The following is a 21373-nucleotide window of genomic DNA, read 5'->3' as shown; positions in this document are numbered from 1 at the left end:
AATCGCAGGTTAACAGCAGCTCAGATTAGAGACCAGGTCAATGCCACACAGAGTTCTAGCAGCAGACACATCTCTACAACAACTGTTAAGAGGAGACTTTGTGCAGCAGGCCTTCATGGTAAAATAGCTGCTAGGAAACCATTGCTAAGGACAGGCAACAAGCAGAAGAGACTTGTTTGGGCTAAAGAACACAAGGAATGGACATTAGACCAGTGGAAATCTGTGCTTTGGTCTCATGAGTCCAAATTTGAGATCTTTGGTTCCAACTACCGTGTTAGTATACAGAGGACTAAGAACACCACATGTGTTCGAAACGTATTCAGTGGTTCATGGCTGTTCTTCAATGCGAATTGTCAGTCACTTGTAAGCAGCTTTCTATTTTAAACATGTTGAAATAAAGACTTTCAATTTTAATTCCGGAGCTGGATCCCCCTTTTTCTTCACACAAGAGTTTCAGAGTCAGGCAGAGACTCCCTTCCGTGCTTGGATCTTCCTTGGACTATGAGAAATCTATCTATAAGGGTGAGCTGAAAACTAACCTTTTTTCGTTTCTATAATAATGAACCCTCAAATTTGTTGCGCAATTTCTCCTGAGTATGCTGATACCCCATATGTGGAGGAAAACTACTGTTTGGGCACACGACAGAGGTCAGAAGGGAAGGGAAGTAGCAAAATGGCTGATGGCTGGAATTGATAGTGGATGCCATGGCTCATTTGGAGAGCTCCTGATGTTCCTAAACAGTGGAAACCCTCCACAAGTGACTCCATTTTGGAAACTACACTCCTCAAGGATTTTATTCAGGGGTGTAGTGAGGATTCTTAACCCAAAGGTACTACACAGAATTTGGTAACATTAGGTCATCATATTGAATATGTTGGTCATTAGTGTTGAGCGCAAGTGCTTGCTGCTCAAGTTCGCATTGGGGTCCACCGGGTTGCACCAAGTATCGTTGGTGCTCGAGCGACCCCCGATGCAAACTCGAGCAATGAACACTTGCGCTCAACACTAGTCGTCATATTATCATTTTTTTTTTAACTTTTGAAAAATCCTAGCTCCAATGCTAATCCTAACCCTAGTCCAAACCTAACTCGACCCTACCCTACCCCCTATGTCAACCCTAACCCGAATCCTAACCCTAAAAGCAAGAACGAAAGAAATAAAAAATTATAAGATAAAAAAATAGAATCTAACTAAGGGGATGACACAGAGGGTGATAACATTCTAATTATTGAAAAAATAGCATTTGCATAATAATTTGGAACACGGTGTACAGATAGACCAAGGTCTTTAGACATAAAACAGGAACAGTGGAAACTGACATGGTGGTAAAACTACATTTGGTGTAGGTGTTAAAGGAAAAGGGATCCATTCTGAGTTTTTGGTCCATGTACAGATCTGATCGACAATTTATTCAAGTTAAACAAAATAAAAATACAAAGATAAAATGAAATTGTGGACTCACCATTGCAAATATTACTGTGAACTATTGACAATAATCCAAGATGGTCAGCAGATGAATGACTTTCAGAAATCCTTATCAAATATGGCAAAGGATCTTGCGGTCAAGTGAGTACACGATTTTCTCCAGTTTAAAAGCAATGTAGAATATCATACAGGAAATTTTCAGTATGAGACAGCAGATCATCAAGAAATCTTAAGAAGAATTTTACACCACTAACTTTGCATAGTAGTGCAGTCCCGTAATATGACCGTGAAATACCTTTTCCATTTCTCCTTACACTTTTGACACTGAGTGTCAGAAAGATTTTTTTCCTTTTGTTCCTTGCAGGCTGATCGTCACATATGGATCTATCAGATAAATGAATACTTCATATATACGGATGGAACAGGAAAGAGGCCAAAAATGCTGAAGGACCAAAAGTTCGTGCTGAGGAGAAAAAAAATATTTCAAATTTAAGCACCAACTATAGACATGTAACTAGTCACTGAATGTGAATTATTTCTTACTGGAAATCCCCTCCAAGGATATGTAATTAGCGTATACTGTCAGTTTGGGTTGACAAACTCGGTTTAAAGGGAATCTGTCACCTGTTTTTTGCTATGTAATCTGAGAGCAGCATTACATGGAGAAATAGAACCTAATTCCAGCGATGTGTCACTGAGCTGCTTAATGTAGTTTTGATAAAATCACAGTTTTCTCTGCAGCAGATCTACCAGTTCTTTGAATGCTGAGCTTTGTAAGGCCCCATCCACACCACTGGCAGCCTTCTCTGTACACAGTGCATAGGCAGAAAGCTGCCAAACAGTGGCTGGGTGCGGGGTTACACAGAGCAGCACAAGTCAACTAGTCTTCTAGTGATAATCCCCTGTTGATAAAACACAGATTCCAGTGATGTGTCACTTACTAGACTGCTTGTTGTAGTTTAAATAAAATCAGAGTTTCTGCCCCTACCTTATGATGCTCTCACATTAAACAGGAAAGACCTGCTGACAGATTCCCTTTAACATAAAAATGTTTTAAGAAAAAAACAGATTTAAAAGTTTGTCATTTTCTGATAAGACATTCTTTTTAATTTTTATGTGCATATTTATACAGCAAATGGTTGGATCTCCTAGTGTTTGTAACCTAATTGCAATGGTTTTTAATATTCAATAAAATGTGAAGATGAAAATTGCTTGAAATATTATATAATTACTGTGATCACACAATAGTCAAAATAGTAATTGTAAAGTAATCTGCATTTATAGATTTGATAAGGAAGAGCATTGACGTTAGCCAGATTCATTTTTGTAAGTCATCATCTGTGTGTGCTGTAATGTAGCTGAAACACTGTTTAATCACTAGAAACACTGTGCCGAGTAGGATAATAATATATTGGAAATTACATGTACAGCTTTGTCATCCAGTAAATACCACATTCTGGGCTCTGGCTCGCTGGCAAAGAATGGAGTCGGGTCACTGATGGCTGATGCCAGGTCACTTAAAGCGAGACGTGACAGCTTTTCACAGTCACAGCTCAAAGCCCACATAAACGTAAGAACATGATGATTTCATTACAGACTAAAGAAGAGCCAAATCGGAACACAAACAGGAAGTACACAACAGTTGGTCGGTAATTCTTAATTGGATTTTGGTGGCTAAGCTGGACTGACATTCTCTAGCTTTTACTATTAACAAGACGCCTGCTGGATGATAACCTTATTCACAGATAGCATTTTAAACGGTCGCCTTTGGAAATAATAACTATTTCATTTTCACATAATCCTTGTTAAGATCATTTTATGATAAAGGGCAATTTCACAATTGTGTACAAACACTGCTTACCACAATGTATATCTATACAGTTTATCTACACAACTACCTGCCACTGTCATTTAGATTTAAGAAAAAAAGAGAAAAACCATGTTGTATGGTAGCCAAAAAAATACAAGTTCTGATAACCAACATAAACGGAAATTATTTCAGAAAGATATACAGTTGTGTGAGAAAGCGTTTGCCCCCTTCCTGATTTCCTGTTCTTTTGCATGTTTGTCACACTTAAATGTTTCAGATCACCAAACAAATGTAAATGTTAGACAAAGGTAACACAAGTAAATACAGAATATGTCTTTTAAAAGAAGGTCTATATTATTATGGGCCCTGTGTGAAAAAGTGATTGCGTCCACCCCCCCCCCCCCCCCCTTAAAACATAAATTATCTGTGGTTTATTCCGTCTTTGGGAAGCTGAATTCAAATTCCCTAGCCAAACTCAGGCATGATTACTGCTACACTGGTTCTCAATCAAGAAATCAGTTAAATAGGACCTGCCTGACAAAGTGTAGATAAAAAGCTCCTCAAAAGCTAGACATCAAACCGTGATCCGAAGAAATTCTGGAACAAATGAGAAACAAAGTAATTAAGATCTATCAGTCTGGAAAAAGTTATAAAACCATTTCTAAAGCTTTGGGACCCCAGAGAACCACAGTAAGGACGTTTGCGCTTATTATGCGCATGCATTTGATATTTCCAGGAGGGTGTGTCTCAATCAGTTCCTGGACATGCGCAGTCCAAAGACATGCGTATGCAAGAGTTCCCACAGACTAATGCATTTTTTTTAACGCATGCCTGCGCATATTTGATGGAAATTTGCTGCCTCAAAAATTCCAACATGGTGCGTTAGCCGCGCCCCGCCGCACACCGTGAAAAATCGCATGTGTAAGCAAACGCGGGCAAACGCATGCAAACGCATACACCTGCGTCTAAAATGTTAAAGATAGGAAATCAAGACACATGCGGATGTATGCATCAGAAACGCTGCAGACACAACCGCAAATGTGAAACCAGCCTAAGAAAGAGTCTGGGCAAAAATGGCCTACATGGCAGAGTTCCAAGATGAAAACCACTGCTGAGCAATCTAATATATAATTGCCTAGAATACTACTTCCTGCAATTTGTGCCAACTTCCGTGGCTTTGTCCGGAGCTAATGTCCGGAGCTAATGTCCGGAGCTAATGTCCGGAGCTAATGTCCGGAGATAAGTGACGTCACCAGTGTCCTACACCCAGGCAGAGCACAGGGGCCCCAGGCAGCATATGGGGCCCCAGGCAGAGCACAGTGGCCCCAGGCAGAGCACAGGGGCCCCAGGCAGCATATGGGGCCCCAGGCAGAGCACAGTGGTCCCAGGCAGAGCACAGGGGCCCCAGGCAGCCTATGGGGCCCCAGGCAGAGCACAGTGGCCCCAGGCAGAGCACAGGGGCCCCAGGCAGCATATGGGGCCCAGGCAGAGCACAGGGGCCCCAGGCAGCATATGGGGCCCCAGGCAGAGCACAGTGGCCCCAGGCAGAGCACAGGGGCCCCAGGCAGAATATGGGGCCCCAGGCAGAGCACAGGGGCCCCAGGCAGCATATGGGGCCCCAGGCAGAGCACAGGGGCCCCAGGCAGAGCACAGGGGCCCCAGGCAGCATATGGGGCCCCAGGCAGAGCACAGGGGCCCCAGGCAGCATATGGGGCCCCAGGCAGAGCACAGTGGCCCCAGGCAGAGCACAGGGGCCCCAGGCAGAACATGGGGCCCCAGGCAGAGCACAGGGGCCCCAGGCAGAGCACAGGGGCCCCAGGCAGCATATGGTGCCCCAGGCAGAGCACAGTGGCCCCAGGCAGCATATGGGGCCCCAGGCAGAGCACAGTGGCCCCAGGCAGAGCACAGGGGCCCCAGGCAGCATATGGGGCCCCAGGCAGAGCACAGTGGTCCCAGGCAGAGCACAGGGGCCCCAGGCAGCTTATGGGGCCCCAGGCAGAGCACAGTGGCCCCAGGCAGAACATGGGGCCCCAGGCAGAGCACAGTGGCCCCAGGCAGAGCACAGGGGCCCCAGGCAGAACATGGGGCCCCAGGCAGAGCACAGGGGCCCCAGGCAGAGCACAGGGGCCCCAGGCAGCATATGGGGCCCCAGGCAGAGCACAGGGGCCCCAGGCAGCATATGGGGCCCCAGGCAGAGCACAGTGGCCCCAGGCAGAGCACACACCAAATCGGAGGCCGAGGGGCCCCGCCAACCAAATCGGAGGCCGAGGGGCCCCGCCAACCAAATCGGAGGCCGAGGAGCCCCGCCCACCAAATTGAAGGCCGAGCGGCCCCGCCCACCAAAGCGGAGGCCGAGGGGCCCGGCCCCGCACACCAAAGCGGAGGCAGAGGGGCCCCGACCACCACATCGGAGGCCGAGGGGCCCCGACCACCAAATCGGAGGCCGAGGGTCCCCGCCCACCAAATTGGAGGCCGAGGGTCCCCGCCCACCAAATCGGAGGCCGAGGGTCCCCGCCCACCAAATCGGAGGCCGAGGGTCCCCGCCCACCAAATCGGAGGCCGAGGGGCCCCACCAACCAAATCGGAGGCCGAGGGGCCCCGCCCACCAAATCGGAGGCCGAGGGTCCCTGCCCACCAAATCGGAGGCCGAGGGGCCCGCCCACCAAATCGGAGGCCGAGGGGCCCCGCCCACCAAATCGGAGGCCGAGGGGCCCCGCCCACCAAATCGGAGGCCGAGGGTCCCCGCCCACCAAATCGGAGGATAAGGGGCCCCGCCCACCAAATCGGAGGCCGAGGGGCCCCACCAACCAAATCGGAGGCCGAGGAGCCCCGCCCACCAAATCGAAGGCCGAGTGGCCCCGCCCACCAAAGCGGAGGCAGAGGGACCCCGCCCACCAAATCGGAGGCCGTGGGGCCCCGCCAACCAAATCGGAGGCCGAGGGTCCCCGCCCACCAAATTATTCTTACATTTGAATAAATAAAGTATATATGGATTCTAGACTCCCGATTCTTTAGAATCGGGCTGCCATCTAGTAAGAACATAAAGGCTTGTCTCAGTTTTGAAAGAAAACAACCTGATGATCGCCAATACTTTTGGGAGAACACCCTGTGGACTGACGAGACAAAAGTTGAACTTTTTGGAAGGTATATGTCCCATTACATAGAAGTAACACAGCATTTCAGAAAAAGATCATAACAAGAGTAAAATATGGTGGTGGTAGTATAATTGTCTGTGACTGTTTTGCTGCTTCAGGACCTGGAAAACTTGCTGTGGTAAATGGAACCATGAATTCGGCTGTCTACCAAAAAATCCTGAAGGGGAATGACCGGCCATCTGTTCATGACCTCAAGCTGAAGATCACTTGAGTTATGCAGCAGGACTATGATTCAAAAGTCCACCTCTGAAGGGCTTATGAAAAACAAAATTAAGACTTTGGAGTAGCCTAGTCAAAGTCCTGACCTTAATCTGATTGAGATGCTGTGGTATGACCTTAAAAAGGTGGTTCATGCTTGGAAACCCTCCAATGTGGCTGAATTACAACAATTCTGCAAAGATGAATGGGCCAAAATTCCTCCAGAGCATTGTAAAAGACTCATTGCCAGTTGTCACAAACGCTTGTTTACAGCTGTTGCTGCTAAGGGTGGCCCAACCAGTTATCGGAGGCAATCACTTTTTCACACAGGTCCCTTAAACCACCTTAAACTTGCAATTTAGTGCCCCCCGCTGTTTGATAGATAATGTATTTACCCATGTAAAGAAGCACAATAAGAGAGAGGGGAAGCCTGAAACTTAGGATTACAGGAATTCAGTGCTTGATCATGTTGCACCTAATAATTGGTGATTTTATGGAAACTACTGCAATATATCCATTATGTGAAGCAGCACTGGAATCAATGTCTCATATAGGGCAATGTAAACCTGGTGACAGATTACCTTTAAAAGGCTGAAGCCAAGTTACGGCAATTAGAACCTGAAACAGTGAGCCTTGGGTGTAGCACAAACCTCTATATTAGCTAATACAGGAGCCATTCATTGACTAAAGTTCTAACAGAATGCACAGTATCCACAAGTAAAGCATAGGAGTTACTAGTAACCACATCAAAGCATAGCTTTACATACCATAGAGACTTGGCAGGAAGGTGATGCTATTTAGCTCCTGAATGAAAACAGAACTTCTAATGTCTCTTCATGGTATAACACACCCATACAATACAACCATTGGTGTAATCAATAGTGATCAGGGCATAACTAGAAAAGAAAGGACCCTGTAAAAAAAAATCTGAATGCATCACTTTCAGCAAGAACATGTACCAGTGCCACAGTGCTTACAATATGCCCCCCGCATAGTATGATGTCCCCACAATCCTCCTCACACAGTATAAAGCCCTCACTTACCCCACACACAGTATTATGCCTTTACAGCACCCTGCACGGTATAATGCCCCCACAAACGCCACACAATATAGTGGCGGAACATCTCCCCCACACAATATGATGCCCCCACAGTTCCCCTACACAGTATGATGCCCCTACAGTTCCACACACAGTATTATTCTACCTATCCACAAAACACTATCATTCCCCAACAAAGAAGTATGGTGACTGTGGGGGCATCTCAAGCAGTATGATGCCCCCACAGTCAACCACCCATAGTATGATACCCCCACAAAGTACAATGCCACAGTCCCACACATTGTATGATGCCCCCACAGACACACAAATTATGATACACTCACTGCCATCCACTCATAGTATGATTGCTCCACAGCCACTCACATACAGTATGATGCTGTAATATTTGTGTATGAACATGCTCCTGCCACGTCGGCCGCATTTACTAGGCAGCGCAGCATTAAGGCCGCGGTTGCTGCTGGACAGCGCAAGCATTGCTCAGCTAAAATTTAGGACAGCTGACACTTGTGTTCTTTCTACCTTATGTTTTGTTCTGGCATGTCGGTGTTAACTTCAATTAGTTCTATGCTAGAGCAAAGTGTGGGGAACCTTTTTATTTAAACCCTGAGTAGTCAGGCCATGGCTGTCAGTTATATCTTTTCTTCTGGTTCTATTGTGTCTTCAGCAGTATTAGTGAATCTTCTGATATTGATCCCAGTCTGATCTCCAACTGCCCTCATGCCAGAGAGAGCTATCGCCCCGGGCACCGCGCTCTGAGGGCACCCACCCGGAGCTACGCTACTGTAACTGTATTGGCATGTGCAGCACGCTGATACAGTTACACTCTGCGGCAGAGTAGGGAGAATCGATCTCCCTGCTCTGCCGCCGGCCGCTATGGGGCCCCTGAGCAGGCGGAGGGGGGGCGGTGCTAGCAGTGGGCCCCTGCCATCATTACAGATTCAGCTGTATCGGCTAGATGCTCATACAGCTGACCGCATTGATGGGAGAAGGAGCACTATGCTCCTTCTCCCATCATCCCCCTGTCAGCATCTGACGTCACAGACGCCGACACTGACAGGGGCGGGATGACGTCACTACCCGGAGCCCGCAGTCTGGAGATGTGCGGATGCTCAGAGCAGCGGAGGAGCCAGGAGTAAAAGAGATATTTATTTTTTATGGGGGGATTCCTTATACTACAGAGTCTGCCTATGGTGGGGGCTTCCTCACAATACAGAGTCTGCCTATGGGGGGGCTTCCTTATATTACAGTCTGCCTATGGGGGAGATTCCTTATACTACAGAGTCTGCCTATGGGGGCTTCCTTATACTACAGAGTTTGCCTGACGTCACAGACGCCAACACTGACAGTGGCACGATGACGTCACTACCCGGTGCCCGCAGTCTGGAGATGTGGGGGCACTCAGAGCAGCGGAGGAACCAGGAGGAAGAGAGGTATTTTTTTATGGGGGGATTCCTTATACTACAGAGTCTGCCTATGGTGGGGGCTTCCTCATAATACAGAGTCTGCCTATGGGGGGACTTCGTTATAATACAGAGTCTGCCTATGGGGGCTGCCTTATACTACAGAGTCTGCTTATGGAGGATTCCTTATACTACAGTCTGCCTATGGGGGGATTCCTTATACTACTAGAGTCTGCCTATGGAGGCTGCTTTATACTACAGAGTTTGCCTATGGGGCTGCCTTATGCTATAGAGTTTGCCTATGGGGGCTGCCTTATGCTATAGAGTCTGCCTATGAGAGCTGCTTTATGCTATAGAGTCTGCCTATGAGGGCTGCCTTATGCTATAGAGTCTGCCTATGGGGGTGCATTACACAATATAGAGTAGGACTATGGGGAGTGCATTATACTATATGGAGGCATATGGGGAGTGCATTATACTATATTATGGACTATACTATATTGAGGACTATCTGGTGCATTATACTATATGGAGGCTATCTAGGGGGCGATCAAACAGTGTGGAGATTACAGTGATGGGCCATCATACAGTGTTGGAGCCATCAAACAGTTTGGGGACTACTAAGGGGTCATTATACTGTGTGGGTGGTACTATACAGTGAGGGAGCATTATACTGTGTATAAGAGAGCATCACACTGTGTATAGGGGAGCTGTACAGGGGGAGACTCGGGACACTATTAAATGTAAAGTGGGCACTTATTGTTATAGAGGAACTCAGGTTACTGTGAATATCAAAGGGGCACACAGAGGGCTATATTACTTTCTAGGCGACAAAATGTGGGCACTGTTTTCTAGGGCACGTGCACCCGGCATTACTATATTATAGAGGGTTGCTTTAGAATTTAGAAGGCACAGAGAAAGACACAGCAGGTGCAGTAATAGGGTCACATACGGCAGCAGTGGCTCAGTATTGGGATATCAGCAGGATGAGGAGTTTGTGCAGGTTTGGAATAGATGGTGATGAGGCAGGAATATGAGAAGAGGAGGCATCATATCAAGAGGGGACCTGCCCTGAGATGCTGAGGATTGTATCGATTAGAATCTATCTACTATGAGAATCTAAGTAACCCTTTGGCAACCTTTTTTGTTTTTGCTCCTGATAAACCTCATGTATTTATGGAGGGGAAACGCGTCGAGCATACAAGGGATATACAGTACTTATGAGAATATAGGTTACAGACATTTTGTGTCTCCAAGGGATTTGTCCGGTGTCTCAGCGGTTGATATGTGGGCTGATTTTAGGTTATATAGTTATGACCTGGTGGTTAAGGAGCAACATGGGACGAGCTCTGAGGAGGTGGTATCTGTACTGACCGCAGTTCCTAATCCTAACACCAACACTAGAAGTAGCCGTGGGATGTTCCTGTCACTCCCTAGACACCTCGTCACAGCCTGAGAACTAACTACCCCTAAAGATGGAAACAGAAAGCTATCTTGCCTCAGAGAAAACCCCAAAGGAAAGATAGCCCCCCACAAATATTGACTGTGAGTGGAGAGGGAAATGACATACACAGAATGAAAACAAGATTTAGCAAAGGAGGCCAATTCTAACTAAATAGACAGGATAGAAAAGGATACTGTGCGGTCAGTATTAAAAGCTAAAAATCCACGCAGAGTTTACAAAAAATCTCCACACCGACTCACGGTGTGGAGGGGCAAATCTGCTTCCCCAGAGCTTCCAGCTAAGCTGAATATATCATACAGACAAGCTGGACAAGAAAAAACACAACATGAGCTGAACGATTAAGTCCACAGCAAGTGGACAACCAAAAGAAAAGCAATGACTTATCTTTGCTGAAATGGACAGGCTATCAGAGAAATCCAAGGAGAGATCTGAATCCAACCAAGAAACATTGACAGCTGGCACTGGCTGAAGACTAGAGCCAGGCTAAATAGCAGAGCCAGGAGAGACGATCAGTGGAAGCAGCTGCAATGCTAAACCCAAGGAGCAGCAGTTCCACTCAAAACCACCGGAGGGATCCCAAGGGCAGAACTCACAAAAGTGCCATTTACAACCACCGGAGGGAGCCCAAGAACGGAATTCACAACATATTTATCATCAAAGTATCAACTTGTATCTTGTCTTCTATATATGCACTGGAATTGAGCATTACATCAAGAGGATCTGGTTATGTAAGACCGGATCTGGTATCCGAAATCAAGTATTACCAAATCATACTGTGTCCTGTGTATATGCATTGTGAATGGATATCATATTAAGGGGATCCGGACATACATATATATATAAATCTTGAGGAACACTTCTTTATACCTCAAAGCACTATAGCACCTTAATACATTTTATTTGCCCTCAACCACCTGATAAGGGACAGGGTAGAGTGTTGTGAAATTGGATTCTGGGCTCCCCCGGTGGCCACTTGTGGAATTGTACTTGTGTGCATCATGTCCTCTGTTCACCTGCTCCTATCAGGATGTGGGAGTCGCTATATAACCTTGCTCCTCTGTCAGTTTCATGCCGGTCAACAATGTTATCAGAAGCCTTTCTGTGCATGTTCCTGCTACTAGACTACTCCCAGCTAAGTTGGACTTTTGTCCTTGTGTGTTTTTGCATTTTGTTCCTGTTCACAGCTGCTGTTTCGTTACTGTGTCTGGAAAGCTCTTGTGAGCGGAAATTGCCACTCTGGTGTTATGAGTTAATGCTAGAGTCTTAAAGTAATTTCTGGATGGTGTTTTGATAGGGTTTTCTGCTGACCATGAAAGTGCCCTTTCTGTCTTCTTGCTATCTAGTAAGCGGACCTCGATTTTTGCTAAACCTATTTTCATACTACGTTTGTCATTTCATCTAAAATCACCGCCAATATATGTGGGGGCCTCTGTCTGCCTTTTGGGAAAATTTCTCTAGAGGTGAGCCAGGACTGTCTTTTCCTCTGCTAGGATTAGGTAGTTCTCCGGCTGGCGCTGGGCATCTAGGGATAAAAAAACGTAGGCATGCTACCCGGCCACTTCTAGTTGTGCGGCAGGTTTAGTTCATGGTCAGTATAGTTTCCATCTTCCAAGAGCTAGTTCTCATATATGCTGGGCTATGTTCTCTCGCCATTGAGAATCACGACAGTTTGACCGGACCAAAAAAAAAGGGTTAAATTACTGGCTGAGAAAGGAGAGAAAAAAGAAGTCTGCTACAATTTTTTTTTTTTTTTTTCCCTCTAGTTCTGAGTGTGCTCTTAATTGAATCACTTGCTAGTCTGCCTATACTGCAGCCTTCCTCTCTTTCTCTCCTTCTTATCCTTGAATGGCTCTGTGTTCACCTGTTTCAAATGGATCTTCAGAGTGTAGCTACAGGTTTGAATAATCTCGCCACAAAGGTACAAAATTTGCAAGATTTTGTTGTTCATGCACCTATGTCTGAGCCTAGAATTCCTTTGCCTGAATTCTTCTCGGGGAATAGATCTCACTTTCTAAATTTTAAAAATAATTGCAAATTGTTTTTGTCCCTGAAGTCTCGCTCTGCCGGAGACCCTGCACAGCAGGTCAGGATTGTAATTTCCTTGCTCCGGGGCGACCCTCAAGACTGGGCTTTTGCATTGGCACCAGGGGATCCTGCGTTGCTCAATGTGGATGCGTTTTTTCTGGCCTTGGGGTTGCTTTATGAGGAACCTCATTTAGAGCTTCAGGCGGAAAAGGCCTTGATGTCCTTGTCTCAGGGGCAAGATGAAGCTGAAATATACTGCCAAAAATTCCGCAAATGGTCTGTGCTTACTCAGTGGAATGAGTGCGCCCTGGCGGCGATTTTCAGAGAAGGTCTCTCTGATGCCATTAAGGATGTTATGGTGGGGTTCCCTGTGCCTGCGAGTCTGAATGAGTCCATGACGATGGCTATTCAGATCGATAGGCGTCTGCGGGAGCGCAAACCTGTGCACCATTTGGCGGTGTCTACTGAGAAAACGCCAGAAAATATGCAATGTGATAGAATTCTGTCCAGAAGCGAGCGGCAGAATTTTAGACGAAAAAATGGGTTGTGCTTCTATTGTGGTGATTCAACTCATGTTATATCAGCATGCTTTAAGCGTACTAAAAAGCCTGACAAGTCTGTTTCAATTAGCACTTTACAGTCTAAGTTTATTCTATCTGTGACCCTGATTTGTTCTTTGTCATCTATTACCGCGGACGCCTATGTCGACTCTGGCGCTGCTTTGAGTCTTATGGATTGGTCCTTTGCCAAACGCTGTGGGTATGATTTGGAGCCTTGGAGGCCTTTCGGGAGCTCAAGCGCCGCTTTTCTTCCGCCCCAGTGTTGCGTCAGCCTGATGTTGCTCTTCCTTTTCAGGTTGAGGTCGACGCTTCTGAAATCGGAGCTGGGGCGGTGTTGTCGCAGAGAAGTTCCGACTGCTCCGTGATGAGACCTTGTGCTTTTTTTTCCCGTAAATTTTCGCCCGCCGAGCGGAATTATAATATTGGGAATCGGGAGCTTTTGGCCATGAAGTGGGCTTTTGAGGAGTGGCGTCACTGGCTTGAGGGGGCCAGACATCAGGTGGTGGTATTGACTGACCACAAAAATTTAATTTACCTTGAGTCTGCCAGGCGCCTGAATCCTAGACAGGCGCGCTGGTCGTTGTTTTTCTCTCGTTTTAATTTTGTGGTGTCTTACCTACCAGGTTCTAAGAATGTTAAGGCGGATGCCCTTTCTAGGAGTTTTGAGCCTGACTCCCCTGGTAATTCTGAGCCCACAGGTATCCTTAAAGATGGAGTGATATTGTCTGCCGTTTCTCCAGACCTGCGGCGGGCCTTGCAGGAGTTTCAGGCGGATAGACCTGATCGTTGCCCACCTGGTAGACTGTTTGTTCCTGATGATTGGACCAGTAGAGTCATCTCTGAGGTTCATTCTTCTGCGTTGGCAGGTCATCCTGGAATCTTTGGTACCAGGGATTTGGTGGCAAGGTCCTTCTGGTGGCCTTCCCTGTCACGAGATGTGCGAGGCTTTGTGCAGTCTTGTGACGTTTGTGCTCGGGCCAAGCCTTGTTGTTCTCGGGCTAGTGGATTGTTGTTACCCTTGCCTATTCCGAAGAGGCCTTGGACGCACATCTCGATGGATTTTATTTCGGATCTGCCTGTTTCTCATAAGATGTCTGTCATCTGGGTGGTGTGTGACCGTTTCTCTAAGATGGTCCATCTGGTTCCCTTGCCTAAGTTGCCTTCTTCTTCCGAGTTGGTTCCTCTGTTTTTTCAAAATGTTGTTCGTTTGCATGGTATTCCGGAGAATATCGTTTCTGACAGAGGGACCCAATTCGTGTCTAGATTTTGGCGGGCATTCTGTGCTAGGATGGGCATAGATTTGTCTTTTTCGTCTGCTTTCCATCCTCAGACTAATGGCCAGACCGAGCGGACTAATCAGACCTTGGAGACATATTTGAGGTGTTTTGTGTCTGCGGATCAGGATGATTGGGTTGCTTTTTTGCCTTTGGCGGAGTTCGCCCTCAATAATCGGGCCAGCTCTGCCACCTTGGTGTCCCCGTTTTTCTGTAATTCGGGGTTTCATCCTCGATTTTCCTCCGGTCAAGTGGAATCTTCGGATTGTCCTGGAGTGGATGCTGTGGTGGAGAGGTTGCATCAGATTTGGGGGCAGGTGGTGGACAATTTGAAGTTGTCCCAGGAGAAGACTCAGCTTTTTGCCAACCGCCGTCGTCGTGTTGGTCCTCGGCTTTGTGTTGGGGACTTGGTGTGGTTGTCTTCTCGTTTTGTCCCTATGAGGGTTTCTTCTCCTAAGTTTAAGCCTCGGTTCATCGGCCCGTACAAGATATTGGAGATTCTTAACCCTGTGTCCTTCCGTTTGGACCTCCCTGCATCCTTTTCGATTCATAATGTTTTTCATCGGTCATTGTTGCGCAGGTATGAGGTACCGGCTGTGCCTTCCGTTGAGCCTCCTGCTCCGGTGTTGGTTGAGGGTGAGTTGGAGTACGTTGTGGAAAAGATCTTGGACTCTCGTGTTTCCAGACGGAAACTCCAGTATCTGGTCAAATGGAAGGGATACGGTCAGGAGGATAATTCTTGGGTCACTGCCTCTGATGTTCATGCCTCCGATCTTGTCCGTGCCTTTCATAGGGCTCATCCTGATCGCCCTGGTGGTTCTGGTGAGGGTTCGGTGCCCCCTCCTTGAGGGGGGGGTACTGTTGTGAAATTGGATTCTGGGCTCCCCCGGTGGCCACTTGTGAAATTGTACTTGTGTGCATCATGTCCTCTGTTCACCTGCTCCTATCAGGATGTGGGAGTCGCTATATAACCTTGCTCCTCTGTCAGTTTCATGCCGGTCAACAATGTTATCAGAAGCCTTTCTGTGCATGTTCCTGCTACTAGACTACTCCCAGCTAAGTTGGACTTTTGTCCTTGTGTGTTTTTGCATTTTGTTCCTGTTCACAGCTGCTGTTTCGTTACTGTGTCTGGAAAGCTCTTGTGAGCGGAAATTGCCACTCTGGTGTTATGAGTTAATGCTAGAGTCTTAAAGTAATTTCTGGATGGTGTTTTGATAGGGTTTTCTGCTGACCATGAAAGTGCCCTTTCTGTCTTCTTGCTATCTAGTAAGCGGACCTCGATTTTTGCTAAACCTATTTTCATACTACGTTTGTCATTTCATCTAAAATCACCGCCAATATATGTGGGGGCCTCTGTCTGCCTTTTGGGAAAATTTCTCTAGAGGTGAGCCAGGACTGTCTTTTCCTCTGCTAGGATTAGGTAGTTCTCCGGCTGGCGCTGGGCATCTAGGGATAAAAAAACGTAGGCATGCTACCCGGCCACTTCTAGTTGTGCGGCAGGTTTAGTTCATGGTCAGTATAGTTTCCATCTTCCAAGAGCTAGTTCTCATATATGCTGGGCTATGTTCTCTCGCCATTGAGAATCACGACAGTAGAGGATAGCCGTCGAGGAGCGGGGGCGCCATTGGCGTACTGAAATAGGGTGTCAACCTCCGCTGACAGGCAGGGGCAGGTTAGATGCAACCAGAGATCTGCCACCTTATCAATGTAGACAAAACAAATGATTGGGGTTTGTAATGCATGATTAAGACAGTCTCATCCCATCTCATTAGGGCCCGTTAGGGGTAGGAGGGACAGTCGAGGGTGAGCGGGGGCACCATTTGCGCAGGTGTTAGGGTGCCAACCTCCGCTGGCAGGTAGGGTGTTTATAGTGGAGTGCAAGGTTAGGCACCACCCTGGTCTTTCCTATGGTATGTTATTGTCATGGTGATGGTTTTTGTAGTGCACCAATTTTTGGATTTTTAATAAATTAAATAATAAAAGGTAATTTTTATCTATTGAGCACAGGGGATTTCTTCTGTGAGTTTTTTATCTGTAACTGTGCTGTGATCTCTTACATGTTCTGTAGGACTGGTATCTACCACTGACCATATGGCGGTAATATCCATGTTGGTCTTTATATAGAGATTATTTTCAGTAACAGCGTGGTCATCCCCTGAGGTTCTCCTGCACTATTAGGGTGCATCGAATATATAAGCACATCAGAATAATCAGAATAGCTACCAGCTATATAAATCAAATAAAGGTAAATGTAAATCCGCTGATATCAATGAAGAATAAAGCGTAAGGACAAGTTGCTAGTTACCAAAGAAGAAAGGGAGAGTGGGAAAGACCCACAAAAACGACAATACGGTCCACACATGTCAATAAAAATAATAATCTTTATTAAACACAGTGCAAAGGACAGGTACGGACATGGTGCAACACTAAGTACAAACACGCATCCAAAAGAGAAACAGAAGCAAATAGCCATAAAATGTACAAAATTTTATTCAAATATTATTTAAAAACAAAAACATATGTTTTTTATTCAACAAATGATAAAAAGTGGGGGTAGAACTATACAAAAAAACTGCCAAATACCACACAGGTAAATAAGTTACATTTGATGTTAAATGCCAGAAAGTGACAAAAAATAACTAAAGATGAGTATCCAACAAATATAAATGGATGAAAGGTATATAAATATTCACCAAAAAATTGCACATGTTCCCTAATGAACCTATAGTAGGATGCATAAAAAGATAGCTGATTATGATATTAGTGCAGATGAAAAAGAGGCCCAATCTTCCTTTACTAACTATACAACCACAATGGTTTCAATATGGTAGGAAGCAGGGGCCCACTAAGTACAAACAGCTGCAAAAAGGCACAACTGCACTGGGAGCGCACAGAGACAGGGGACCAAAACCATCCATGCTGCAATTGCAGCTATCCCCAAATAATTTTCCTTATGTAGGCGTCCTAATCTAGGTGAACAAACTACTATGATAGGTGGACATAACTGCATGTATGTAGCATATACAATCCTAGTTAGGTGTCAAACTATACAACGTTTGCTGCACAAGGATTGCAGCCTTATATCACGGCAATCAAAGTATTTGCCACAAAAGTATGTAATAATTACCTCAAGTGAAATGCAGATTTAGAGGTTCCCTGGGTCCGTGCGCTCACCCAGACGCACGTTTCGGAAGCACTCCTTGTTCAGGAGGGTGCATCACAGAGTTGTAATCAAGGTTACCTGGTTAGGGGCGCACTGAGAAGTTTCGTCCCTCTGAACCGAAACCCTATCTACACCTCTGCCTCATGCCTTTCGATTCTGCCTATGTTTTTCTTGGTTGTGATGCGGCTTTGCTGACTTCCCCATGCCTGTCAGTCATCCTCTCCGCCACTATGGCCTGTGACAGGAGCCCTCTACAATACCCCTCATACAGTATGATGCTCCCACAGCCACCCACACCCAGTGACCCACACAGTATAATGCCTCTTACAGACATAAACATAGTTTGAAATTCCTACATCCCCCACAAATTACAATGACCCACCATTACATAGGAAGATGCCCACAGAAAGTTTGATTTCTTACATTTCCCATACACAGTATGATGCATTCACAACACCCCCACACAGTATGATGCCCCTACAGCCATCCACACACAAAGTTTCTCCTAAGCCATCCACACAGTTTGATTTCCCCACAATCCCTTTCACACGGTGTCATCCTGCCGCAGTCCCCACCCACATACCCGCATATCACTTGTCTGTGAGTCCCAGGTCTGCTGCTTTGCTGAGCTACTTGCTACTGTCCAATCACATTACGTGGGAATATCCATAACATGAAGGACAATTCAAGTCCTTCAGACTCTATAATATTCCCTGCTCCACAGTTGTATTCAACTATATCAGTGTCCAGAAAACACAGATACAGTTGAAGTCAAGCTATATCTTCCAGAACAACAAGACAACTCCCAAAATCTGGAACTGTCCTGCTGGATCCAGAACAGAGCTCAAATGCTCTGTTTCTTATGCCTCTATGCTATTCTCGCTCACCTCACCTTTATCCAAGATCACTAGCAAAGTGTAACGTTCATGCTGGATACTCATACTAAGGCCATAAAAAATATCTGTCTATCCACATACATATAAAATAAGTGTAATCTTTACAGCATGGCTGTGCTGATTTCTATCCAAAATCTCTCACATTGATATATTTTTGTTACCTTATTCTACTACTATATCAATTATATTTATAAATACATTTAACCCCTTCATGACCCAGCCCATTTTAACCTTAATGACCTGGCCGTTTATTGCAATTCTGACCAGTGTTCTGTTAAACGACAGAGTTATGTGACATAAAATAGTTAATTAATAACATTACCCACATGTCTAATTTACATCAGCACAATTTTGGAAACAAATTTTTTTTTTGCTAGGAAGTTATAAGGGTTAAAATTTGACCAGCGATTTCTCATTTTTACAACGAAATTTACAAAACCATTTATTTTTAGGGACCACCTCACATTTGAAGTCAGTTTGAGGGGTCTATATGGCTGAAAATACCCAAAAGTGACACCATTCTAAAAACTGCACCCCTCAAGATGCTCAAAACCACATTCAAGAAGTTTATTAACCCTTCAGGTGCTTCACAGCAGCAGAAGCAACATAGAAGGAAAAATTGAACATTTAACTTTTTAGTCACAAAAATGATCTTTTAGCAACAATTTTTTATTTTCCCACGGGTAAAAGGAGAAACTGGACCACAAAAGTTATTGTACAATTTGTCCTGAGTACGCCGATACCCCATATGTGGGGGGGAACCACTGGTTGGGCGCACGACAGGGCTCGGAAGGGAAGGAGCGCCATTTGAATTTTTCAATGAAAAATTGGCTCCAATCTTTAGCGGACACCATGTTGCGTTTGGAGAGCCCCTGTGTGCATAAACATTGGAGCTCTCCCACAAGTTACCCCATTTTGGAAACTAGACCCCCCCAAGGAGCTTATCTAGCTGCATAGTGAGCACTTTGAACCCCCAAGTGCTTCACAAATTGATCCATAAAAATGAAAAAGTACTTTTTTTTTCACAAAAAAATTATTTTAGCCTCAATTTTGTCATTTTCACAAGGGCAACAGGATAAAATGAATCTTAAAATGTATTGGGCAATTTCTCCTGAGTACACCGATACCTCATATGTGGTCACAAACCACTGTTTGTGCACACGGCAGGGCTCGGAAGGGACGGAGCACCATTTGACTTTTTGAATGAAAAATTAGCTCCAATCGTTAGCGGACACCATGTCGAATTTGGAGAGCCCCTGTGTGCCTAAACATTGGAGCTCCCCCACAAGTGACCCCATTTTTGAAACTAGACCTCCCATGGAACTAATCTAGATGTGTGGTGAGCACTTTAAACCCCCAAGTGCTTCACAGAAGTTTATAACGCAGAGCCGTGCAAATAAAAATAATTTCTCTTTCCTTAAAAATTATGTTTTAGCAAGCAATTTTTTATTTTCACAAGGGTAACAGGAAAAATTGGACCCCAATATTTGTTGCCCAGTTTGTCCTGAGTACGCTGATACCCCATATGTGGGGGTAAACCACTTGTTTGGGCACATGTCGGAGCAGTGGCGGACACTGACAGCTTTGGGCCCCTGTGCAAGAAATGTGTCTGGGCCCCCCTCCCTGCCCAGCATCATACCTCCCAAGTTTTGAAGATGGGAAAGAGGGAAAAAGTGTGCGGCGCGCAATGCGCGCCGCGGCAAATTTTAGGCCACGCCTCTGGCCACACCCATTCATAACTAGTCACACCCATATCCACGTCCCAACCACATCCATTTAGCACTGCTGATCACACTGTTTTATAAAGAATAATTATAAACAAAATATGGCCACACAGTGCTCCATACTGTATATTGGCTGCACATGATGCTCCATACTGTATAATGACCGCACATGATGCTTCATACTGTATATTGACCGCACATGATGCTCCATACTGTATAATGACTGCACATGATGCTCCATACTGTATAATGGCCGCACATGATGCTCCATACTGTGTAATGGCCGCACATGATGCTCCATAGTGTTTAAAAGTTTAAAATGGGGCCCCAAATGCTAGCATATTGCACATCATATAGAAGCATTTCGGTTGTATTTACCTGCGCTGATCTCAGGCCGCTAAACGAGTGTGATCGACAATACTGAAGTCATGGACGCTTGTTTCCCTGCCTCTTTCCACCATCTGAGAAAGAATGAAGGGGACAGAACGATCACTAATAGATCACTACAGATCACCATACAGCATCATGTTATCAGCAGCATATCTACAGTTTATACTGGCGATGTGCTGCTGAGAACAAGGATTTTTATTCCAGCATAAACAATCCAATCACCCAATGAATATGCAGCATTTTGCTTATAATACACCCCATAGTCCTCCATATAGTATTATACACTTCCCATAGTCCTCCATATAGTATTATACACTTCCCATAGTCCTCCATATAGTATACAGCACTGACCACAGTAGTATACAGCACTGACCACAGTAGTGTACAGCAGAGCCCACAGTAGTGTACAGCAGAGCCCACAGTAGTGTACAGCAGAGCCCACAGTAGTGTACAGCACAGGCCACAGTAGTGTACAGCAGAGCCCACAGTAGTGTACAGCAGAGCCCACAGTAGTATACAGCAGAGCCCACAGTAGTATACAACAGAGCCCACAGTAGTATACAGCAGAGCCCACAGTAGTATACAGCAGAGCCCACAGTAGTATACAGCAGAGCCCACAGTAGTATACAGCAGAGACCACAGTAGTATACAGCAGAGACCACAGTAACAGCACAGGGCTCAGTAGTATACAGCGCTGCCTACACAGTAGTATACAGCAGAGCCCACAGTAGTATACAGCAGAGCCCACAGTAACAGCACAGGACTCAGTAGTATACAGCACTGCCCACAGTAGTATACAGCAGAGCCCACAGTAGTATACAGCAGA

The 21373-nt window shown here is 45.7% G+C and overlaps 1 protein-coding gene across 3 annotated transcripts in view; it reads right to left on the bottom strand.

Moving 5' to 3' along the window:
- Positions 1-21373, bottom strand: part of RASL10B (RAS like family 10 member B) — a 215214-nt gene that overhangs the window by 26699 nt on the left and 167142 nt on the right. For 2 of the 3 annotated variants that reach the window (XM_077296262.1, XM_077296264.1), the window contains exon 2: positions 1464-1889. The gene's annotated coding sequence lies outside the window, so the exon portion shown is untranslated. Of the gene's footprint in view, positions 1-1463; positions 1890-20535; positions 20619-21373 lie in introns of all 3 variants that reach the window. The other variant, XM_077296263.1, reaches the window with a different exon arrangement.

The sequence above is a fragment of the Ranitomeya variabilis genome, chromosome 3 (genome assembly GCF_051348905.1).
Source record: "Ranitomeya variabilis isolate aRanVar5 chromosome 3, aRanVar5.hap1, whole genome shotgun sequence".
NCBI classification, from domain to species: Eukaryota; Metazoa; Chordata; class Amphibia; order Anura; family Dendrobatidae; genus Ranitomeya; species Ranitomeya variabilis.
The sequence above is the reverse complement of the archived record's forward strand: the minus strand, read 5'-3'. Positions and strand labels throughout refer to the sequence as shown.